Source organism: Zalophus californianus, chromosome 2 (genome assembly GCF_009762305.2).
Source record: "Zalophus californianus isolate mZalCal1 chromosome 2, mZalCal1.pri.v2, whole genome shotgun sequence".
In the NCBI taxonomy this organism is placed as follows: domain Eukaryota; kingdom Metazoa; phylum Chordata; class Mammalia; order Carnivora; family Otariidae; genus Zalophus; species Zalophus californianus.
In genome coordinates, this window is record NC_045596.1 from 28,305,971 (window position 1) to 28,332,795 (window position 26,825).

Sequence of the window (26,825 nt, forward strand, 5' to 3'; positions counted from 1 at the left end):
TACGATTTTTCTGTCCTAAAATTTTACTTTTCTGATTTCTCCAAATTTATAACCCAATATTTTAAAATTGGAGATCTTGAGGTTTTGCAGCTAATTCAGGTGAGCAGAGATGGCCCAGTGGAAATATACGGCAAGTGCCTGCAGAAGAAAATATGTTTTCTACAGGTACTTTGCTCCACAGAAAAACAGAAGCAAGTCAAGGGTGGCACATTTTCTGTTACCATTCATATTGCCTCCCCTGGGAGAATGTTATGCTAAAGCATCTCCTTTCCATGAAAGGAAATATCTGCTATGAGGAAAGAAATTTTCTTTCCCCTTTCAACAGTTAATAAGAACCATGGTGTGGTTCCACCTCTGGGATGGTTAGTGTGAAAATTCCATGTGCCCACTCCCAGCGAAACTAGTATAACTGATTAAAAATATAAAGAAACATTTATGTAAAGTCTCTAGAAACTGTACTAAGGGTATAGATCAAATAAATAAATATTTATTCAAGAAAATCTACTAAAACTTGATTAAGAACAGTTCAAGTCTGTGGTGTTTAGCCATAACCAGTTCTCTGCCTCTCCCTTCTCCACCCACAGCTCAGCATAAAGAAAGCTTCACTCTGGCGGCACCTGGGTGGTTCAGTCGGTTAAGCATCTGACTCATGATTTTGGCTCAGGTCATGATCTGAGGGTTGTGACATCAAGCCCTGTGTCAGGCTCTGTGCCGGGCATGGACCCTGCTTGGGATTCTCTTTCCCCCTCTCCCTCTGCCTCCCAGCCAGTCTAAGAAAAACAAACAAACAAACAAACAAAACAAAACAGCTTCATTCTGGATAAATGTGACCAATAAGATGAAGATTCCTCTCTACTTATCTCCCAAACAAAGGATACATTATTTCCTTATAAGGAATAGGCAAGATATGAGCATTTCTATTCCTTTCCAATTCAAACTTGAAGAGGCTAAATTACTGATGAGTGGGACAAAAGTTTGGGTACTTTCTTCCTCCACCCAGTCCCTACATAGGATATAAATATACCTCAAGTGTGACAGGCTGAAAGTTCTGGGGCCCAAACTCCCTCACATCAGCTTACTAATAAGGCAGAAATTCTCTAAAGAAAGAGGGAAGCTGAGAATACCAGAAGCCACCTCCACACCCCGTCTCCTGTGTAATGGCTCAGATTTTTCTTTTTTCTTAGGGTAAGGCAGTCCATAAGAACAGAAAGAACTCCAAAGCTCTCTAAATTCAGAACTGATTTATTAAAAAAAAAAAAATAGTGTAAGAAAGTTCAAGGTTAAGGATACTCTTTAAAACAAGGGTTCCCTTGTTAAAGAGCAATGAGCTGAAACATAGTCCAATTTTTTCACCAGAGTGAACATGGGAAAGAAAACTAAGAAGAGACTTCAGAGGTTAAAATAAACCTCAAAGACTGCCCTCAAAAACAACCTCTGCCCCAATTTAATTGCATCAAACTCTATAAAAAACTATGCCACGCATGGAGCACTGGGTGTTATGAACAAACAATGAATCATGGAACACTGCACCAAAAACTAATGATGTAATATATGGTGATTAACATAACAATAAAAAATTTAAAAAAAATTAAAAATTAAAAAGACAAAAATAAAAATAAAAAACAAAAAACAAAAAACAAAAACAAACAAACAAAAAAAAAAAACAAAAACTATGCCACAAAACACTGTTAAAACAATGGAGCGATCAGCATGCAATTAGTCGACCCTAACAGCTGGGTGGAAAGCAAATTAGGCAGACAACTTAGCAGAGATATGAAGAAGAGATACAGCCAAAGAGAGAGCTCTTCTAAAACTGCTGGCATCCCAAGATAACACTGAGCATACCCAAGACTGTGCCCTCCAAGGGGCAACGTCAGAGTTTCACAGTAGGGAAATAACCTCACTAAAATAGTCTAGCTAAGTCACTAAATAAATAAACTAATTAACCTCACTAAACAAATAAACAAACAGACCAGCATTTAAAGCAAGTCATGGTGAGGAGGCAGATGAATCACTACCCAGATTAGTTAATGTAAAATGTCTGGTTTTCAATCACAAATTATATGTGAAACATGAGAAGAAACAAGATGCTATGTCTCATATACAGGAAAACAAAACAAAAGAAGACAATATAGGAGACAGAAACAGGCTGTAAGAGCACTAAGATATTGGGCTTAACAGACAAATTCTTCAACATAGTGATTATAAATATGTTCAGAGAACTAAAGGAAACTATGCTTTAAAAGGTAGAAGAAGCTCTGGTGATGATGTCTTATCAAAAGGGAAGGATGGACCTGAGTAGGGTCAGTTTTGTCTGCTATTGAAGAGAAGTTGGTATCATATCAACCTAATTAGTTAGAAATTTAGGATGTTAATTATAATACCCAGGAAAATAACTAAGAAAATAACTTTAAAATATGCAGAAAGGAAATGTGGAGGTAATCAAAACAGTACACTAGAAAAAATACAACAAACCACAAAAGAAGGAAGTGAGTCCTTTCTTACCAGTAAACACATTAATTATAAATGAATTAAACTTACAAATTAAAAGGCAGAGACTGGAAGAATGGATAAAAAAATATGATCTGTCTGTATGCTGTCTATAAGAGTCACTTTATATCCAAAGACACAAATATGTTAAATGAAAGGATGGAAAAAAGATATTCCATACAATTAGTAACCAAAAAAAAAAAAAAAAAAAAAAAAAAAAAGTGGCAGTGGCTATTCTAGCATCAGAAAAACAATAGGCTTTTAATCAAAATTTTAAATAACAAAAATCATTATATATTAATTAAAGGGTCAATTTATCATAGAGATACAAGAATTATAGACACACTCAGAGATACTCACAGATCCTAAGATAAAGGCTCCTGTCATGTCATGGAAAGCATCTGAGTCAGTCAAGAGGCAGAGGCCACTGTGGAAATTGTGGTCAGGAGTCTTTACTGTGGTTTCTGCAGGATGGAAAGGGAGATGCAGGGTCAGCAGGCTAGTTTGAATAATTTCAACAGGCCCTGGAACATAGCAACTGGCCCTAATTCTCTGGGATGTTTAGGGCAGGTGGATAGTGGCCTGGTATTTAAGAGCCCGGTAAAGAATGTAGTTAAAAGTGCAGGGGCTGGGGACACCTGGGTGACTCAGTCAGTTAAGCAGCTGCCTTTGGCTCAGGTCGTGATCCCAGGGTCCTGGAATAGAATCCCGCATCAGGCTTCTTGCTATGCAGGGAGCCTGCTTCTCCCTCTGCCTGCTGCTCCCCCTGCTTGTGCTTACTCTCTGTCTCTCTCTCCCTCTCTCTCTCCCTGACAAATAAATAAATGAAACCTTAAAAAGGAAAGTGCAGGGGCTGGAATGGTTGGTATGCATTTGTTAGGCACATGTAGGGGTGAGTTATTTATCATAGCTAGGAACTGGCTAGCTCTTGGCGGGACAGTCTCTCCAGGCAAGACCCCCAATGTTAAAACATCAATATACATGAAATAAAAGACATGGTTAATAGAGTATTAGGTTATAACTTAAAGTATAAAATAAATACCCATGAATCTCTATTGATATAAAAAAATGATTGAATAGATAAATAGAGGGGAACTCTCCCATGTAGATAAATTCCAAATAATTTCTGTAAATACTCTGCCCATAAGGAGGTAGAGCACAATTCCCTATTCCTTAAGTGCAGGCTGCACATAGAGACTTTCTTTCAAAGAGTACAGTATATATGGTAAGGGAGAAAAAAAAAGTAGCTTTATGGTGGAGAAACAATAATATCTCAAGTTAGGTGATTAAGGTTAACATCAACAGTGACAAGCCATAATACTGATGGTATGTACCTTTGATATGATGTATTCAGAACGGCACTTTAGCTCTTTATTCTTCCTGGCCCATATATATTACTCATTTTTTCTTTATTTATTCAAAGTATAATTAACATACATTGTTATATTAGTTTCAGGTGTACAGTATGATTCAACAATTCTATACGTTTCTCAGTGTTCATCAAGGTAAGTGTACTCTTGATTCCTTTTACCTATTTTACCCCTTCTCCCACTCACCTCCCCTGTGGCAACCACCAGTTTGGTCTCTGTATTTAAGAGTCTTTTTTGTTGTTGTTTGTTTGTCTCTTTTCTTCTTTGTTCATTTGCTTTGTTTCTTAAATTCCACATATGAGTGAAATCATATGGTATTTGCCTTTTTATAATTGACTTATTTTACTTAGCATTATACTATCTAGCTTCATCCCATATTGTTGCAAATGGAAAGATTTCATTCTTTTTTATGGCAGAATAATACTCCATTGTGATTGTATGTGTGTGTGTGTATATACACATACTTTCTTTATCCATTCATCTATGGATGAACACTTGGGTTGCTTCCATATCTTGGCTTTCGTAAATAATGCTATAACAAACATAGAGGTACATATTTCTTTTTGAATTAGTGTTTTCATTTTCTTTGGGTAGATATCCAGGAGTGGAATTACTGGATCATGTGGTAATTCTACTGTTAAATTTTGGAGGACCCTCCATATTGGTTTCCACAGTGGCTGCACCAATTTGCATTCCCACCAACAGGGCTCAAGGGTTCCTTTTACTCTGTATTCTTCCTTCCTCAAATATACTACTCAAATTTAACCACAAGAAAAATATCAGACAAATTAAAATTGAGAGACATTCTATAAAATGCCAACATACATGACCAGCAATCCTCAAAAATGTCAGCAGGAAAAGCCTGAGAAATGGTCACAACCAAGCAGAAACTTAAGAGACTTGATCACTAAGTGTAATCTGATATCATGGATGGTATACTGGGGAAACTGAATAAAGAACTGACTTTAATTAATAATAATATATCACTCTAAGCATTAACATGCAGGTCACAGACAGAGGCAGAAACATCAAAACAACTGTGTGATTCCAGGATGAGCAACTATGTTTGAAGCAACCCTCTTTTTGTGCTCCCCAGACGGCCTGGACCAAGGATTCCTGGGCCATTAGGCCATCCTTACCAGAGCCCCTTTCTCTGGGGGTGTCTTTCCTCAGATCAGCCAGAAAATTCTCCTCCATCCCCTTCTCCCAGTAAAATTTGTCTTAAAGAAATGCAATGAGAAAAAAATGAATTAGTTATCTCATTATCACACCCTCTGCAGGATAGTCTCTATTTCTCCTAACCAGCAATATTTATTCACAAATCTATTTCTTCTAATCTTTAATTTATTCACAATATTTATTCACAAATCTTTTTCTTCTTCTGTCTGTGATGTGTTTTGGGGAAAGTTTAGGGAATTCCAGAAATTTGAGTAGAGAAAAAAAGAGTTCTGCTTCAGCTCTTATTGAGAGCCAGCTCTGGCTTCTTGAAGGTAACCAGATTTAGGGAGGGACTTTGATAGTGGCCCTCCACACCCACCACCATCCTGAGTCCCTTCATTCTATCTGTGAAGATTTCTCATTTTTAAACGGGGTTATTATAATACTGCTACTATAAAAACATATGCACATGCACACTCTACTTTACACACATTAAGAGGTTTAAGTAATGAGAAAATTCAGTAAATACCAAGCCCCAGGACCTGGACAAATCCATCCCCCTGCCTTGCTCCCTCATGCTCTTAAGCATTACACAGCTTCGGGGTGGAGTAGGGTATGGTTTACATGGGCATCAAAGGGCCAAGCATTTCCCACCCAACCTTCAGGAAACCTCACATACTGTAAAAATAGAACAGGAATTGTAGGCCCTGAATTCAGAAGAGTAAGGAAAAATCCCAGTGACCCTGAGGCTTTTGGAGGATAGCTCCCCTCAGTCCTTAACAATCCCTTCCATTTCTGGGATGCCTGGGTGGCTCAGCTGGTTGAATATCTGCTTTTGGCTTGGGTCATGATCCCAGCTGGGATTGAGTCCTGCATCAGGCTCCTTGCTTAGCAGGGAGCCTGTTTCTCCCCCTGCTCCCCCTGCTTGTGCTTTCTCTCTCTCTCTCTCTCTCTCTCTCTCTCTCAATCTCTCCCTCTCTCTCTCTGACATAAATAAATAAAATCTTAAAAAAAAAAAAAAAAGGAATCCCTTCTATTCCTGATGGAAGTTAGGGAGGAGAGCACAGCTTCCTAATTCTTAGCTTAGTTTTTTACATGAAAAGATGTAGCTGATTGTCACTTCACCTACCCTCTCTCCACATGACAGTTTCTGGAAGCTGAAGAATGCAGAACTCCTGGCTCTGTCTGTGGTTTAGCAGACAGCAACGGCAGGAGGCCAAAGAGAGGGCAGAGCAACCCCATAGTAAAAAGGGAGTATGTTAATTACAGCTTGGCAAGGAAATGTGCATAGACCTTCAAGTAGCACTCAGTCCTATCTCCAGACACTAAAAAGGAACTGGTTTCAAAGTTTGGGGTATGAAAACGGTCCCATGGTCTGTGTAACCTTGCCCCTCCTCCCATCCACCAGAAGACAGCCCAGTTCTGTAAGGATTAAGGGAAAGAATGTTTTCCCAGCAGCAATGACTTTTCGCATGTTAGAAAACCCAGCCATTTTCTAATGGTACGGAGCTGGGCGAGCTTTTAGGGGCAAAGGGTATGGGGGATATTGCTGAGGGTGACCCTGGGATGGTTATGTCAAGGCCTGGGAACAAGATATGTACCACTTCAGGTTCGTCTGACTTGAAACAACCTTTGAAAGAACCACGAATTGTCCCTCCTGGGTGTGTGTGTGTTGGGGGGATATCTTGGGTAAGGGAATACCCTCCCCATGGAGATACTACAAGGTGCATTTTTCAAAGTTAAAGTCCCAATTAACTTCTAGGAGGATCCCAGAATGGTTTTTACTTTTTTAAAAAGGGAATATCTGCACAGACAGCACCTTGACAATCAAAGCCCCTTGGTTCTTTGTGTTAAAGAAAAACTTCAGTTGATGGCAAAAGGTGGCTGATACACTCTTAGAGAAATATTCAGAGTATTTGAAATAAACTTGGACCTATTAGAACAAGTTAAAAGAGGGACAAAGTAGTGGTCTTGAAAAGAAGAAGAGCAAAGTAATCTTCTTCTACTCCAGCTTCTGGGGATTTCAGCTCAAAGGATACATGCTCAAAGTGAATTGCAAAGGGGGAAAATGAAAAAAAAAAAAAAAAAAAAAGGAAACCCAGAAAGATGCCAGACAACATCAATTAGATAAAAAGGCAGAAAGAAGAAAAGACTAAAAAAAAAAAAAAAAATTGTTTTTGGAATTTTTTTATTTAAAAATCCACGTACAAAACAATGACAAGTCTGAAAAGGGGCCAAGAAGTTGATGCCAAATGCTGTAGGGGAGAGGAGGAAAAAACCAAGAAACCATCCAGAGTAAGACAGCATTAGGTGAGGTATCTTTCTACCCTTAATTGCCAAGTTAACAAGCCAACTGCTAACATAATAGCAGATGCAGTTTCTAAGAAAGACTGACTAATAAATCAAAGAAAAAGAATGGAAAAGGTAAATGAAATAGAATTACCTGGGCATCTCTGATTTTTTTTTATCTCACACTTTCTAGTTCAGGCAGCAAAATAACTGATATTTTAATAATGTTTGCCTGAGCTTCCTGCCTATTAAAGCCTTGTGACCTTCACCAGGATTTAGAACATCTTCCAAAACACTTGGCCTATATAAGGGCTTCAGACCGATGATAGAGCAAATCGTGTCCCATTTCATATTCGGTCACAACTCAAATGGACCTTTTAACATGCACTAAATCATAGTACCTTAGAAACTTCAGATGGGAAACATTCATTTGAACATAAAATGTATACAAAGCTTCATTAATTTTGACAAATATATCCTACTAATAAAAGATGTTAATGATAGGGGAAATTGGGTATCAGGTATGTGGGATGTCTCTATAATATGTTTGTAATAATTCTCTAAATGTTTATTTATAAGTCAAACTAATGATTTGCAAGCCGTGAGAACTTTATAATATGTATAGAAGAAGATAATTTGGAACAAAGTTATATTAATATTAAAATGCTATAATTATGGAGAATAATAAGCTCATAATCTATGTAAGGGGTTGAACGAGAGCAATGCCAATGTTTCTTATATTTTAAAATACTCTTATCTTTGGGCGCCTGGGTGGCTCAGATGGTTAAGCGTCTGCCTTCGCCTCAGGTCATGATCCCAGGGTCATGGGATCAAGTCCCACATCGGGCTCCCTGCTCCTTGGGAGCCTGTTTCTCCCTCTGCTTCTCTCTCTCTCTCTCCCTCTCTCTCCCTCTGTCTCTCATGAATAAATAAATAAAATCTTAAAATAAAATAAAATAAAATAAAATACTCTTATCTCTTATTTCCACTTTTATTTATCATATATACACACTCATACAACACCCCTCAGCAATATTTCATGAATTTCAGCATTTAAATAAATGTTTGTCTTAACTTTCTTCTTTCCAATATTTTAAGTCCTCCAAAGAGTAAAGTGCTTAAATATGATTATTAGGTAGTAATAGGTTGCACATGTACATATAGATTCTCAAAGTACACATTAATAAAAAGTAATAACCACATGAGTACAACCATAGTAATGGGAAAATATAATGTCAAGGATACTGTATATTACAGATAACATATAAAATATAATCAAGAAGTGATGTATAGGTTGCAGGAAAATTTATTAGCTTTATTCTCTTCTATTGTATATTTTTTTAACAATCATCTCTCATTCTTCTAACAAGAATACTATTTTAGGTTTAGAGTGATTTTGCTGTTGTATTCCTAATTTATTTGGGGTTTCTTTATCCTTCTTTTGTCTTTGTATCTTTCCCCCGCCTCTCAATCAAAGTGGGAACCACAAAGCTATTTTGGATAGAGAAGTATTCTAAGTAATTTTTACGTTTTCCACAATTAAAACTACTTGCTGTCAAGTATCAGTTCTTACCATTGCTTGTGTGACCATGCACAATCTCTTTATTTAATAATGTTAGCTATATCTGCTTTTGTTTCCCTTGCCTTTGGAGACGTGTCTTCAAAGAAGTTGCTGTGGCTGATGTTGAAGAAGTTACTAACTTATCTATGTTCCAGATAAAAAGCTTCTGCACAGCAAAGGAAACAGTCAACAAAACAAAGAGGTAACCCATGAAATGGGAGAAAATTTTTGCAAATGACACTACAGATAAAGGGTTGGTATCCCAAGATCTATAAAGAACTCTCAAACTCAACACCCAAAAAACATAATCAAGTCAAAAAATGGGCAGAAGACATGAACAGACACTTCTCCAAAGAAGACATACAAATGGCTAACAGACACATGAAAAAATGTTCATCATCATTAGCCATCAGGGAAATTCAAATCAAAACCACATTGAGATACCACCTTACACCAGTTAGAATGGTAAAAATTGACAAGGTAAGAAACAACAAATGTTAGAGAGGATGCAGAGAAAGGGGAACCCTCTTGCACTGTTGGTGGGAATGCAAGTTGGTAGAGCCACTTTGAAAAACAGTGTGGAGGTTCCTCAAAAAATTAAAAATAGAGCTATCCTATAACCCAAAAATTGCACTACTGGGCATTTACCCCAAAGATACAGATGTAGTGAAAAGAAGGGCTACATGTACCCCAATGTTCATAACAGCAATGTCCAAAACAGCCAGACTGTAGAAGGAGCCGAGATGCCCTTCAACAGCTGAATGGATAAAGAAGATGTGGTCCATATATACAATGGAATGTTACTCAGCCATCAGAAAGGATGAATACCCACCATTCACATCAGCATGGATGGAACTGGAGGGGATTATGCTAAGTGAAATAAGTCAAGCAGAGAAAGTCAATTATCATATGGTTTCACTTATTTGTGGAACATAAGGAATAGCAGGGAAGGCATTAGGAGAAGGAAGGGAAAAATGAAGAGGGGGAAATCAGAAGGAGAGATGAATCTTGAGAGTCTATGGACTACAGGAAACAAACTGAGGGTTTCAGAGGGGAGGAGGATGGAGGGATTACTTAGCCTGGTGATGGGTATTAAGGAGGGCATGTATTGCATGGAGCACTGGGTGTTATACCCAAACAATGAATCATGGAACACTACATCAAAAACTAATGATGTACTGTATGGTGACTAACATAATATAATAAAAAATTAATTAATTAATTGAAATTAAAAAAATAATGTTAGCTATAAAATGGGCATAAAATAATATTAACACGGTAAGGTTGTTGTGAATGTAAAATTAGACAATACACAAGCACTTGATGATGTGCTCAATCAACACTATCTACAACTATTTTTTATTAAAATATGCATTATCATTGATGAGTTTCCCCAAAAAGGATTATCTGCCAACAACTATCTGATTAAATTCGGGAGTGGAATGTCCTATTAATGTCAAACCTGGAGATAACTTCATCTCTGGTCAACAGCTTGACTTGTAACCTTGTGAGAAATCCTGAGCCAGAAACACTCTCTCAGATCTGACTGTAAGAAAATGCATGAGGTAATAAAATATTGTTGTTTTAAACTGATAATATTAGAATAATTCATTTTGTTGCGATAGCATTTAGCATCTGTTTTGATACCTGGAAGTGAGGTACTATTGTAAGAAAAAACAAAACGTAGGCATAGTTTTGATCTGGCCAATGGACTTGGAAGAGAAAATGTCAAAAAATAAATAAGTCTGAAAAGTCTAATGTGTGTTAAAGAAATTGTTAAGAGAAGTCCCATGTTCTTTGATAAGGTAATGGATGAATGCTTACAGGTAAGTGAGATAAATCTTGTTTGAAACTGTAGGTAAGAGGATCCTTGTTACGTAATAGCAAAAGTTTATCAAGACTATTGCTGTAGTTATGTGTAGTAATGGACTTAATTATATTCCCCCAAAATTTATATGTTGAAGCTGTAATCCCTAGTACATCAGAATGTGACTATATTTGGAGATGGGAGCTTTAAGGAGGTAAAGGAGGTTATATAAGTGGGCCATAATCCAATAGGACTGGTATCCTTATACAAAGAGGAGATCAAGATACAGACAACAGAGGATGACCACCTGAAGACACAGAGAAAAGGTGCCCATTTATAAGCCAAGGAGAGAAGTCTTAAAAGAAACCAACCTGCCACAACTTATTTTAACTTATCGCCTCTGGAACTATGAGAAAATCAATTTATTCTGTTTAAACCACCCAGTCTGTGATTATGGCAGTCTTAGTAAACTAATACCGATTCTGGTACCAGGAAGTAGAGTGTCTCTGTAACAAATACCTAAACATGTGGAAGTGGCTTTGGCAGTGGGCATTGTGTAGAGGTTGGGAGAGTTTTGAGGTGAATGTTAGATTGTCTTAAATAAGATTGTTGGTAATAATATGGAGGTGATTCTGGTGAGAGCTTAGAAAGAAAAGAGGGAGCTATAGAGAAAGGTTCTATTATTTTAGAGTTATACATATATTATTGTAAATAAAATGTGGGTAGAAATATGAATTTCAAAGATGTTTCTGGTGAGATCTCAGAGGTACATGTGAAGCATGTTATTGGAAACTGGAGGAAAGTTAATTCTTGTTGTGAAGAGATGAAGAACTTGGGCAAATTATGTGTTAGTGTTTTATGGAAATGAGAATTTGTAAGTGATGAACTTGGATATTAAGCTGCAATTCCTAAGTACAGTGTTGAAGTTGTAGCTTGTTTTCCACTGGCTGCTTATAGAAAATTGAGAGAGGAGAGAGATAAACTGAAGTGGGAGTTGTTAGGCAAAAAGGGAACCAACATTTGAAAATTTGGAAAATTCCCAGACTATCTGTATTGCAAAAAGTGGGAAAGCATGCTCTGGAGAGAACACACTCTCCAAGTGAATGGCTGAAGAACATTTGTTAAAGAGATGATAGGCATGTGAGTTAGGATCCAATAAACCACCTGAGCAGAGGCCAGGAATAGAGATGGGGTTATACCAGCAGAAGGAGTTGCCGCTTGAACTTAAAGGGACAGAGATAGGACAGATTTCTAAGATTCAATAGGACATTCCAACAGAGCAATAGATCTGTAAATGTGTTATCTTTCTAAAAAGGGAGGGGATGGCTCTAAAGGTGGTACAGAGGTTGTCAGGATTTCCTTGGCACTACAGACCCAGTGGACATAGACCTGGGACTTGGGGCTCTCCTCCTTGGTTCTAAAGGGGTCAGAGTCACCTCCCAAATCTAAGGGGAGAAAAACAGCTGCCCAGTGTCAAAGGCATGGGGCCACAGAAAGGTGAACATGGAAGACAAGGGCATCCTTCCAGTGGACACAAAGGACAAAGCAGAAATATCATCCTCGAGTTTTAAAACCTAATGGAATTTGTCTTGCTATATTTCAGACTTGCTTGGGACACATTGCTCCTTTCTTCTTCTTTCTAATTTCTCCCTTTTGGAATGGGAATTCCCGTCCTGTGCCTGTTTCACCATTATATTTTGGAAGCAGATGACTTCTGATTTCACAGGTTGACAGCTTAAGAGGAATTTTGCCTCAGGATGAATCATATCTCTGGTCTCACCCATACCTGATTTAGATGTTATTTAGATGAGATTTGGTACTTGGAGCTGATGCCAGAATGGATTAAGACTTTGGGTTAATAGGACAGGGTGAATGCATTTTGCATGTGAGCAGGACATGATTTTGAGGAGATGGAAGAGAGCAGAATATTATGAGTTTAATTATGTCCTCCATAAATTCATATGTTGAAGTCTTAATCCCCAGTACTTAGAATGTGATTGTATTTGGAGACTGGGTCTTTAAAGAAGTAATTTAGGTAAAAGAAGGTGATATGGGTAGGCACTGATTGAACATGACTAGTGTCCTTATAAGAAGAGATTAAGGCATAGACACAGAGGAAAGATCAAGTAAAAGACAACAGAAGATGACCATGCCCACAGGCCATAGAGGAAACCAACCCTGTTAAAACCTTGATTTCAGACTTCTAGCCTCCAGGATTGTGAAAAAATAAACTCTTTTTAAGCCAGCCAATCTGTTGTAATGTTAAGTTACATCAGCCCTACCAAATTGATACATGTGGAAGGCAAAACATGAGCCTAAAGTACCAGGTGATCGAGCTAAATAGATTTTTAGCCAAAATGTTGAAGGTGCCATCAAATCTACTCTCAATTATACTAAAATGAAGAAGAGAGATAAACTAAAAGAAACACTGTTAACATGATGGAGCCAGAATTTTATGATTTTGAAAGTTCTCAGCTTCTCCAAATAGAAATGAATGATAAAACTAAGAAATGCCTTCCGACAAAAGACAAAATTTAGAGCAATGCCAGAAAACTGCAGTCCAAAGATTAGGCTGAGGGGAAGTGTAAAATCCTTTATAAAGATGCCAGAAAGGTGAAAGGCAGTGTTGCCAATGTAGAGGCCCACATAGCAAGGAAATGGGAGAGGCCTGTGACCAATATCTGACAAGCACCTGAGGCCCTCAGTTCAACAACCCTCCAAGAATGAAATTATGTCAATAAAGTGAGTTAACTTAGAAATGGCTCCTCCTTCAGTTGAGCCTTCAGATGAAATTGCAGCCCCAGTCAACTGTTTTACTGCAACCTCGTAAAACATCCTGAGGTAGAACCACTCAGCCAAGCCCCTCCTGGTTTCTGAACTCAGAATTGTGTGAAATATTTGTTATTTTAAGATGCAAAATTGGGGATAATTTATTACACTTCAATAGAGAATCAGAACTACAGGGTTGTTATGAGTATAAAACTAGATGCAGGAAGTCTCTGCAGCAGTGTATTACCCATTGTTATTTTTATTAATGCTTATTATATTTAATGAAATTACCTATTTATTAGCATATCCCAAGACTATTGAGAGGATGGCTCTAATTTTATCAACCTTTGAAGAACTTCTGAATATATTGCAACACATGAAATTAACTTCAAGATTAAAATACAAGTTATTAATCTATACTTTGCAAAAGCATAGCTCATTTGGTTTCTTGTATTTTATTCATACGTAAGTCTATTTGGTAAGTTTACAGTACATTACTGTACCTATCCATAAAATTGAGAAACAATTTCCGCCTGTACACCTCACAGGATATTGTGAAAGTTAATGAGGTAATACACATAAAGCTCTGGAAACCTTTAAATAGTGCTATAAAATGAGTATTTTACCCCTGTGGGAGGGTCTTATCTTTTTTTCTGAATAGCTTCCAGCATGGTGATAAAAAAGATAATGGGTAGGTAAGTTGGTAGGGAGGCAGATCGGAGGAAAGGTGGGTAAAAGAGAGAGAGAAAAAATAGAATAATAAATTATAGTAGAAATTATATTTTACTTAATGAAAGTGTTTTTTTTTTACTTCCTGACCCCAAATATCTTCATGTATATGCAGCCTTATATTTGCTTCTAATTTATTTTTTAAAGATTTTATTTATTTATTTGAGAGAGAGAGAATGAGAGATAGAGAACACAAGAGGGGAGAGGGTCAGAGGGAGAAGCAGACTCCCTGCTGAGCAGGGAGCCCGATGTGGGACTCAATCCCGGGACTCCAGGATCATGACCTGAGCCGAAGGCAGTCGCTTAACCAACTGAGCCACCCAGGCGCCCTGCAGCCTTATATCTGACAGTAATCTGGTTTCTTTTAGTATTTTTGGACTAATCTAATGTTAGTTGTATCTTCCTAATTCATGTGATACTTACTTTTTTCTTCCAATCTAGATACCATTGTTTTCTCTCTTTTTTTTTTAAAGATTTTATTTATTTATTTAAGAGAGGGGGAGAGAGCATGAGCAGAGGGAGGGATGGTGGGAGAGGGAGAAGCAGGCCCCTCACTGAGCAGGGAGCCCATTGCAGGGCTGGATCCCAGGACCCGGAGCTCGTGACCTGAGCTGAAGGCAGAACTTGACTGACTGAGCCACCCAGGTGCCCTAGATACCACTGTTCTTATAATGAAAATAAAAACAATCAATTGAAAATAATCCAATTTTCTATGTATTTTATCAACCTCTTCTCTCCTTATCCAATCTATATTTTTAGATTAATGATGCTTTAATATTTCTGTTTCATAGGGTGTTTTATACATTAGTGTTTGTATATATATAAATACAAAAACATGTAGTAAGACATTAAAATGGAACATTTTCTGGCTGATGTTCAGTGACACACAAAGTAGCAAGAGCAGAGATAATAAGTGACACCAGACTTCCAAAAAACAGGACAGCGCATCCCAGTAGTATTTGCAAGTGCACAACATGATTACCACTTGTGAGACCCAGAGCTAACTATACCTTCTTCCAAATCCAGCCCAATAAAGGCTCTTAAGCAATCATGAAAGAGGCTGGACAATTAGAAAGTCTCTGGTGAGCTTCAGGTCCTACCAAGTTCCTTATAGGGCAGGGGAGGGGAGGGGGAGCTTCCCCCTTCCAGCAAACCTGGTAGGGAGAATACAGAGAGTTTGTGTATGTTCACCAGAACGTGCAGAACACAGCATTTGGTATGTGGTTCCAACCTTGTCATTCCAAAGAATAAGAAACTGGCTTGATTGCCTTGAGATAGTGAAAAAGAAAACATTGATTTCAAAGGTAACTGTACTCAAAACAACGAAGGATTAAAGTTGCATGCTTCTCATTGATGTAGTGAACCTAGATTGTTTAATCAGCATGTCATAAAAGTCACCTGGCAAGACAAAAAGACTTTGAAATATAGAGGAAGATGAAGATAGTTGAATCTTGAAGAACTGAGCAAGCATCCTCCAGGGTGACATGCCAGGAGGTGCATAGAATGTCATTGCATGAGCAGAGAAACTTTCTCTGTTGACAGCACAAAAGTGCTCCCCCCAGAATGAAATTGGCACTACCATGGCTGCTCATTATAATACCCCTGCCTACCTCTGTGGACCACAGCTTATCTCACTTCACTGCTGTGTCCTGGTGGGGCTGGAGGCAGTTTCATGAGTGGGAGAAGACAAGACCAGGTAGGGGCGAGGGGGAAGAAACTGACTTTGGACTCCTGCCCTTGCAGGCTCCTCAACACTGAAGTAGTCAAGAAATATGGAATGAGAGAAGTTTTAAGTTTAGAGTTCTGAACTTCCAAGGTTGTGGACATTTTATTAACACGAGTCTGTGTTTGGACTTGGAAGTCATGTGAACATTTTCTAGTCCCCAAGGACTGTAAGACAAGCCAAGGAATATGCCTTAAATTTTATCCAAGGACAAAAAGAAACAGATCTCCTAAGTAGTTTGAACAGGATGCAGGAGGAATAAATCAAGTTGTTTTCTGTTGTAGCTGAGTCTCCACTGCACACATACAAATACACACACACCTATACACAGAACACAAAGACCTATGCACATGTGCATGCTGGTGTTTGTTCCTCAGTTTATACACAAATGTATTCCTAATGGGCAATTAGAGCATATTATGTGCCAGCATTGTCCTAAGTACCTGTGCATTTTATGTATATTAATATATTTAGTCCCCCAAATATTATGAGGTATTTATACAACGTATTATTATTAGTTCCATTTTATAGATTAGAAAATTGAATGCCAAAGTAATTAAATCATTTGTAAAAATTCATGCACCTGGAGACTGGGAGAGGCAGGATTAAGATGCAAGCATTCTGGCTTCAGAACTCATATTCTTAACTACTACATCATATAGTGCATTTTTTGTTCATATATTTATAAATATGCATGCATATCAATGTATGTCTATACATATATTTTCACTCCTGTTAATCCTTTAAAGACAACAACAACAAAAAAGAAAGAAGCAACAACAGAGGGGGAACGTATAGATTCGAAGAGTGTATCTACCAGTTGCACTGTCTGGACATTATCTGAATCCCAAATTAAACAAACTGTTAAAATTTATAAGATTCATAAGGAAATCCAATGCTATTAAGGAATTATTAGATTTTTCAAGGTGTGATAATGGCACTGTGGGTATGTTTTTAAAAGTCCTTTTCTTGGGATGCCTGGGTGGCTCAGTCAGTTAAGCAGCTGACTTTGGCTCAGGTCATGATCCCAAGGTCCTGGGATCCAGTCCCACATTGGGCTCCTTGCTCAGTGGGGAGCCTGCTTCTCCCTCTGCCTGCCACTCTGCTTGCTTGTGTTCTCTCTCACTAGCTCTGACAAATAAATAATTTTTTTTAAAGTCCTTCTCTTTCAGGGATATGAACTGAGTAATTATAGATGAAATAATATGGTGTCTGGGATTTGCTTTAAAATAATTCATAAAGGGGACACTCGGATGAAATAAAATTGGTCATATATTGATAATTGTTGAAGGTGGATGATGGATACATCAGATTATTTGTGCTCTTACCTATTTTTCATGTTTGACTATTTCCATAATAAAAAGCTAAAATAATCCTTTAAAAAACAGTTCAATTATTTTGGAGAAATACTTATAGAGCTTTAGCAAGTCCACTTTTTATCTGAGACTACACTCTGAATCAGAAGTTTCCATATATTTTGTAAATAGGAAATGGAATTATTATTCCATTTTTAAGTTAAATTCTACTATGGACTTAAGATTCTACTATTTATGGGGGCCAGGGAGATAGGTAGACAATTCGGAAAACTTAAGTCTTAAGGCTGAAGTTTACTTGATAATACTTGTGTGATATTTCAGATTGACTTACATTTTCAAAATAAATGAAGGCTTTATGAAAATTCCTTCAGATTTGTTTTGCTCATTCTTTTGTAAGTAAAATGATTCAACTTAGATTGACTTTTATTTGATCTAAATTGCTCTAGATGAATTTCATATACATAGGAATATACTCCTTTCCTCTGCAATATTATTAAAAAAAAGAATGAGCATGCTTTTTATATGAGTACGCTGTAGTTGAAAGTACTTCAGTGTTTACTGCCAAAATAACACTTTAGGATCTTCTCATTACCCTCTTGGGCAAGGTTATATGAGAAATTTGTGCTATTTAAACTAGCTTCGGAATGACATTCCTTCCTTACATGTACTTTGTTTTTTGGGTTTGATTACACTCTCCATTTTTCAATGTTATTATAATGAATGTATTATTATTTATCAAAAAGGAGAAATACAGCTGGAAACATATTATCATGTTTCAAGTAATGGACTTTGGAGCTAGATGACCTGAGTTTGAGTTTTGGCTCAGTTTCTATCTTTACGCCCTTGAACAAGTTACCTAATCTCCTTGTGCTCTAGTTTTTCCATGTGTACAACATAGATAATCATAGCAATAACTCATAGGGCTGTGATAAGCATTAAGTGACTTGATATTTATAAGCTCTTAAAATAGCACCTAAAATGTAATAAGCAAGAAAGAAAAACTTTCTTTTTTTTTAAATTTTTTTAAAGATTTTATTTATTTTTCAACAGAGAGAGAGAGAGAGAGAGAGACAGCGAGAGAGGGAACAAAAGCAGGGGGAGCGGGAGAGGGAGAAGCAGGCTTCCCGCGGAGCAGGGAGCCCGATGCGGGACTCGATTCCAGGACTCCGGGATCATGACCTGAGCCGAAGGCAGACGCTTAACGACTGAGCCACCCAGGCGCCCGAAAAAAAAAACTTTCTTAAATAAAAAGTTTTTTTGTTGGTTAAGCTTGAACTGAAGTATGTAATTTTTCTTGCTGTTTTTAATATAGGCTTCATTTATAATTCATATTATATATGTCATAAAGTGTATATTTAAATCTCAGACATTTCACTGAATCATTATTTCTTTTTTTTTTTAAAGATTCTACTTATTTATTTGAGAGAGACAGGGAGAATGAGAGATAGAAAGTACGAGAGGGAAAGGGGTCAGAGGGAGAAGCAGACTCCGCGCTGAGCTGGAAGCCCAATGTGGGACTCGATCCCTGGACTCCAGGATCATGACCTGAGCCCGAAGGCAGTTGCTCAACCAACAGAGCCACCCAAGGCATCCAATCATTATTTCTTTTTAAGTTTAGAGGACATTAAAAAAGTATCTTGACCAACAAAATAAAACTAAATAACACCCTAAAAAATGTAAATGTTCATATAGTCAGTCACTTATCAGGGCAGTCACACAGAAGAAAGACTAAAATGTACTGTTTATGGATCATGCTATTTCTTTAGCATTTTGGTAGCACTGGGGAGGAACTTTGGTATGAAACCAAGAGGAAGAAAGACGTAGCATTTTCTAAAAATTCTGAATCTTCTAAGTACAGCTCATCTCCTGGTAAAAGCTGGAGCATTGCATCAGCAGTTAAAAATGTGATCGGCAGCCATCTTTCCATTCCTTCCAATGCACCAAACAAAATTTGTGCAAGTCAGAGAGAGGCAAAGTCTTATTATTTCATGGAATTGTGGAGGTGCAAACCAAATTTCATTCGATATGAAACTCTCAGTTGCCTCTGATGGAGATGACCCAGCAGCTCACCATCTCGGTCAAGTCTAGGCAGACCTGCGGCGGCTCGCTCAGGCAGCACAAGAAGGCTGTATCGAAGAGGCAGCCGCTGCAGCGCGAAAACGCCTCGAGCCAGCCGCCCGAGTCGCGCAGCGCCCACATGTCGGGCGTGCAGTCGAGGTGCGCACACAGGCTCAGGAAGTGGCCGGGGTCGCGGCGGACGCGGTCGGTCCAGGTGTCTCAGGCCCCGTGGAGGCGCAAGGGCCCGTGGAGGCGCAAGGGCCCGGCCCAGCTCGGTTGCAGCGGGCAGGGCGGCCCGAGGCCGCAGCTGGGTATTTTCTAAATTTTTATGTGAAGAAGTATCAATATTTATACATTTATAACTATAAACATATATGCACATATATACATACATATTTACAACTATACATTTGAAGCACATATGTGGTTAGAGAAAGTAAGATTTTCAGTTTTTACTGTTAGGAAAAACGTATAAGAGCTCATTAGAAGACACGAATAGAGAAAAGTGGAGGTATCTAATTATTTTCTGCCTTTAGCATTTAATTGTGCTGTTTTTTTGCTCGTTCAATTTTTGCAAAAGGCTTCCTTCTACCCCTCTAATCTAACACTTGAACCTCTATTCGGCCCTCTCCTGTAGCTAGACTCAGGACCAGGTAACATGGTCTATTGTATAAATCAGTTACATTGTAGTTGTTAAAAATATTGAGAAAGAAAAAGAAAGGGATATATAGAGAGAGAGTGGAGAGATGGCATGTACTGGAAACTATAAACAAATTATTTCAGAAGTTTGCTTTAAAAAAGTACAGAGAACTAACAGTATTAAGAGAAGGATGCAACATCAAGAGGAGATTTTTGGGTGTATGTTTTATTTTTAATGAGAGTAACTGTATCAACAACTATATTGTTCACTAGGACTTTCTTAATGATAAGGATTGAATGGAGATGAAGGGATTTTCTAACTATGGAAAAATGTAGTAATTAGTAAAAAAACTAATTTCAAAGAATTCTTTAAAAAAAAACCTAATTCTGGATTATCAGTAAGAACCTGGCATTAAAAATCAAAAGAAAATATTTGAGAATAAGATCTAGACTGGACTAGAAAATACTATAATTTTTGTTTTGAGTAGTAAAGTGCATATGTATCTTTTCATATTTAGGTATATGAAGGATATATTCATCTTTTTGAAAATTAATAATAGGTTTCCGATTTGTCAACTACTTACAAATTTGCAAGGTCAAAATTCTGTTTTCCATTATAATACAATAGCAAGGAAGAAAATAGAATTGTTTTTCTTCCTTTAAAAACTTGTTAAATGTTTTATGGTAAAAATTACTTATTATATATTTTTGGTTATTTACGTATAACTAGACAAGGATCCAAAAAAACCGGACATAGGGAATCCAAAGATTACATATATTACTTCAACCAGTTATTTACTCAAGCTATCCAACCAAATCATGCTTCTCAGATTCTCTCGGCCCCTCCTGCATTTTGGTCCTTAGCCACTTGCCCATTGGCAAGTCCAGCCACCACATTCATCCTGCTTACCACGTTTGTCCCGTCTCTAATATTCAGCTTTCTTAACCTCCTCAAAGTTAAGGTTTTTAACCATAAACCTTGCTTATATCTTTATACCCACAGCACAGACCCGTGTCCAGTGCAACCCGACCTATGAAGGCCAGAGTTTCTTCCCCAACTTCTGGTCTCAGACCACACTGTGGGATGTGGGATCTTGATTCCCTAGCAGCTATGCAAAGGTGCACATTCTAGAAGTGTGGAGGAGTTACTACTTCGTAAGGTAAATTCTATATAGCAGGTAAAAGGAGCTAAGAAGGAACTAGCAGATTAAGCCCTCTAACCTCCTTCCCCTGAGATGTTCCTTCAGGGAGAAATAGCCAAATGGTAGTTCTGAAGGACATCCTTCCAGACCAAGTAACCAGCTGTGCTTTCTTTGGAAACTGAGTCCAGCTTCTTAAACAACTTCCCTACTTTCTTGTTCCCTTGCTATTGCATCACACAATAATGCTTAAGTGTGGGCAAGCTTTGACTCAGGTTTTGTTTTCTAAGAAACCATGATTAAGATATGGAGAAACAATAAACCCATACTACAAAGAAATGCTATTAAGTCCCTGTACTGGCAACTATTATGAAATAAACTTGTTTGGGGAGGAATCTCTGTATGTATTAGAAGAGATTAAGCACATAGGGATAAAATACTGCCTCAGGTTTGGTTTTCTCTTTGAGTTGTGAAGAAGCTTAAGCTTCTATCACCATAGTAATGCAGCAATTTTGTGATTTGCTATTAAAATTATATGCATCTGACATCATATCACACATGTGATAATGCACTGTTAGATACTGTATGTACTTGTGAAAATGGCTAAGATAAAATTATTCTCAAAAGAACTCATAATTTTTTGTCCATGTTATGTAATTAAGCCTAATTAATGATCTGAAGAAAGTATTAATTAAGATGCAATTGATATTTGTTATACCAATATTTAAAATAAAATTTTAACATAGGATAACGTACAACATCAGGAGATGTGAATTGTATTTGCAACTCTCTTCTTAGCTTAACTAGTAAATAACGAGACTGTGAAGAAGTCACCTAACCTCTCTGGTTCTCAGTTTTCTCATTAATTAATAACGTTAATGAGTTGAACTATATACATTGATAGGCCTCTTCCACTTGTAACATTGTGATAAACAAGATTAATTAAGTTGCATTATTTGGGACAGTATGATAGAGGACAGAGATGATTGTCAAAGATCAGAAAGCTTTTCCTATCTCAATGTAGCTGCCTGCTATGAAAGCATTGATTGCATTCAAAAATACTTTAAAGAATGCTCTATAAAATCATGGGGTCAATGATTATTATCCTCATTCTGGGTAATTAAAGCTATACTGTGCCAAGAAGAATAAAAATAAAAGTGAGATATAGTCATCCAGTCATGCAACAAATATTTGTTGACTATTTACTGAGATAACTTTTATATTTGATACTGATAATGTAGTAGTTTATAAGAGAAAGAGGTGTCCTAATCGCAAGCCACTCATACATAAACAACTCAAAATGGTAGCAAATGCCCTTGAGAATTGTTAGTCGTTTAAGGAACAAGAGAGCTAGAATTGCTCAGGATACACGTGGAATTTGTGGTTCTGTAAACGCTTACAGAAAGGTTGAAAAGTTAAGCTGTGGAAAAGGCAGTTTGGATTTCAGGAGCAACTGTGAGTAGGCTCTCTCATTCCGTTCATCATCTCTTCTACACACGGTATTTTGGCATCGTTCTCTCTAACAGCATCTGGTTTACTCCACAAGGGAAGAAACATGACCTTTGGGGACTATTGCATTCCACATCTTACTGTTAAAGCCACTGGTGAGAGTGGCTGATAAGCAGCATCCTTTTGTCTTTTGTCCTAGTTCAGAGAGCTTGGATAAAGAGAGAGTGTCTCGGCTTGACTCAATTCTACACCCAAGACTAATCAAACTCAATCACAGATTCATAGATTTGTTCCAGGGCTGGGTCTCTGGCCAATCAGAATGGATGCAGATGGCACTGGAGAAGTGCTTAGAGAAGGTCTGCCTTACCACAATTTTGCTCTCTAGTTCCTTGCTCATGGTGTGGTCCAGGGGATCCATGAGAAGGGTTATATAAGCCAGGAACTAAGTAGAGAATTGTGGGAGCATTGAATTTCAACACTGCATTCCAAAAAAAAAAAAAAAATGATCATACTGTTTTAGAAATTGGTATTGTAAAATAGTATTCCTGGGATAGAAAGCAATAGATTGGGGGACTATATTTTATTTGGGACCTAATAGCAAGTATCAAATATACACGAGTGAGTATTGGGTTTGCTAGGATTTCCACTTTCTTACATATGAGATTTGTTTATTTTTAATAGTCACTAGGTGGCTATTCTGGGGCCAAAAGTCACAGTATCTGATTACTAGTGTAATTTTATGATCTATTAAATTTGCTGTTCATAATGGAAAGATAGCATTATCTGGGGAAGTTAGCTATATGAGCTTGTTTATTTTTTTCTCAAATATATCTGTTTTTGTAAGGTTGACTGACTGTACAACCCAAAAGCAGATAACTTAGTGTTCTTTGAATGTTATTTGACTAATAGTCAAATTATGAAAAGCTTCCTACATTTTATCTTAAATTCTTCACTTCGTGGCATTTCAACAGTTTCTTTTTGATCAAAAGGAGTACTGTAGCGTTGTTATAGAAAAATGTTTGTCTCATTAAAATTTACCCTACTGCAAGTTCAGAGGATTGTAAGTGTATGTATAATTTTATTTCCACTGGATGATTTTTATAATGTGTATGAGCCATTCTCTCTAATGGAAAGTGCAATAGTAAGGTACTTTAAATAGGCATTAATCCTCACAATACATTTGCAAGTTAGGTAAGCAACATGAACCGTAGAGCCGTAATAGGCATTATACACATTCATCTACCTTCACAGCCTGCAAAACTAGAAATCACATATAATAACAAAAAAAAAGACATTTGCAAAAGGAATAGCAGGAATACTTGTGGTATATTTCCTTTCTGCTTGTCATAGACAGATGAAACAAAAGGGGAACCACAAAACTACATTTTTTTTAGAAAAAGACACGATAAATTAAAGTAACAAAAGCAATGCCAGATAATTGTCACGTAAAAGAAGAAATAAAGTCTTAGACTAGTTTATCCAGATAAGGACACATAGATAGTAACACTATAAAAAATACTTCCTCCAATCCCTTTGTTATAAAGCCTCCTTTCTTCTGTACCTTAATTGATATGAGAACTTATTCTTACCAAATGAATCAATGGAGATAGAGTATTAATTTATTTGGGTGGAAGTTCGAAAACTAACCAAAGCAAAAAAAAAAAAAGCAACAACAACAATAAAATATCTTTTAGGTTGTCAACACTTCCATGATACAGAAATTCCACGGAATTTCCTAAAGATGATATTATCTTAATGAATAATTTTTTTTTGTCTATCTTGGACACAGAACAAATACTGTAAGCCACAGAGTAGATATTTGGAATCAATTAGAACATAATCTGTTTAAGCATATATGAAATATAGATAGGCACACATCAGTACTTAAATAATGAAAATAGAAATTCAGTAAATTAGGCTGTATTTGCACTAGTCAATTCACCAGGTTCAAAAATAACTGTGGTTTCAAGGCATCTTCGCTTCTCAGTTGGATTGAACATTTGCCAATATGCTTGATTGGACAAAGATGAGTCAGTAAGCCACTAAATTAATATTCAATCTACACTTACTTCCCATGTGATTTTAGTTGATATGTCTGTTAATGCCTGCTCTTAAAAGTAACCTTCGGTTGTTTAATGATATACTGTAAACAATATTAACTATTATTATTTAAAGTGATTGTGCATTTACATCATTTTTTATTCGCCTGTACATGAAATTTTGGAGTCATTCTCACATTTTTTCCCATACTTCTTTACATAAAATAAGGAACAGCCTTTCTGAATATTTTCTCTGTAATTTTTACAAATATTATTAGAATAAAATGGATAAGTGCTTAGATAGTATGAAAATTGTAAGTCCAAAAAAACAAAAACACTTCACTATCTGCACCTTGCCTTGGTATACTGCTGCTGATTCAACAAAACTTTAGTTTCAAAGTTTTTTTTTTTTTTTTTTTGGACAGAGAGGGACACAGCGAGAGAGGGAACACAAGCAGGGGGAGTGGGAGAGGGAGAAGCAGGCTTCCCGCGGAGCAGGGAGCCCGATGTGGGGCTCGATCCCAGGACCCTGGGCCAAAGGCAGACACTTAACGACTGAGCCACCCAGGCGCCCACAAAACTTGTTTCAAAGACAAACTTTAAATTTCTATCGAATTTTTCAGACAGAAAATAAGATCTTTAAAATGTCATTCTTTTATAGTATTTAAAACTTTATGTCTATATCAGAATATTAACAAAATGTTGTAATATATACATATACATCAGAGGAACTTATTATCAGAAGGTAAAAGCTTCTAGAAACAGGAGATGAATAATAAAGATAAAAGAGTCACAATATCCCTAAAAATTTATGTCTATTGACAGATATGTAATTGTTCACTTGATGTTAACTTTCCTCCTACAATTTTTCTGTTTATTTTTTTAATATTGTAGAATTTTAAAACCTCATCAAAATATTCCTAAAGTCATAAATTTCCTCCATAGAAGACTAAAGCATATTCAAAATTTGCATAATAAAATACCACACAACTTTTAACACCATCACTATGAAATCTATTTATAGCTATAATCATATGGTTTTGGTATGGTCAATTTGGGAACTGTTTACAATAAAGATACTGTTGCTTTTGTTTGTCCCTCAAACATCTTATAAAACATTAATATAATTGTCTATATTTAGTGCAAATTCAGTTTTGGAACAGTATGGTATATTGTGACATGCAGAGACTGTTGATTTCACTTAACTCTATGAACCCTAACTCTGTGTATTCTTTTGTTTCTTGGCTGGATGCAAAAGCAAAGTGGTCGTGCTATCTGAGGAATACCTGAGGAAGACCCACAAGCTTCAAGTGCACTGCTGAATTCAGCCTTCAAGTGCCAGAGAATCTAACCAGAGCCTGACGGATGGGATCATGTCAAGTGGTGAGACTGCTGAGTGTTTGGACAGCCAGAGGCCCAGCCTCACTTCTCCAAGGGGACTTTAAGCTCAAGCAACAGAGCTACTTTGCTGTTTGTCTTTTTCTGAGAAAAGAAAAAGCTCAGTGCATTTGAAAACACACCCTGTGAGTTTGCAGAATGGTTAGGCTAGGCAAACTGAGGTGGCTGATCAAAACTCTTTTAAATGTGGATTACAAAGCTACCAACCGAAGGCCTGGGGGGATGGAGGGTGAAATGTAATCAGAGTCAGTGCTAAAGAGGAGCTCTGCCAATACGCCAACTTTTGTTAGCTTGACATTATTAATTAAACAAACAAACAAAACAATGTCTGGTGAGATCCAGGAGATCTAAAATTAACATGATGGAACATAAATCGGAAAAAGATAACATCTAACAACATATTGTGAAAAAGATGTTGTGAGATAGCATTTACTGAGATTTGCGCAGAATAGGGAAATAAATAAAAATACGCCAATTTTTTTCTGTGAGGAGAACAAAGAATTATGTGCAAAACTATGGAGAATTTTGGATGATATATTCACGTGGAGCTTTATTCCTACTTAAATAAGTGCTCTAGGAACTCTTTTTTTTTTCCTATCCAAATTTGGCTATCTGTTCTCCCAACATCCCTTGAGAGACTCTATCTCTGAATCTTAGCACCCACTACTCCTCTTACCATAAAAATCAAATACTTTCTGTCAGTTTACTCAAAGTCTATTCCTTAAGGTTTATTTCAAAATTGTCATTTACATCAAGCCAACTCCAACCACTCCAGTCAGCAGAAATCCACCTCTTTGAAAATTTTTGTTGTTACTCTGTGCCCTCTCTCTGGAATATTTCCTCTTATTCTCCTTTGAATTGTGAGTTATCTCTGTATGTGTGAGTTCTGTT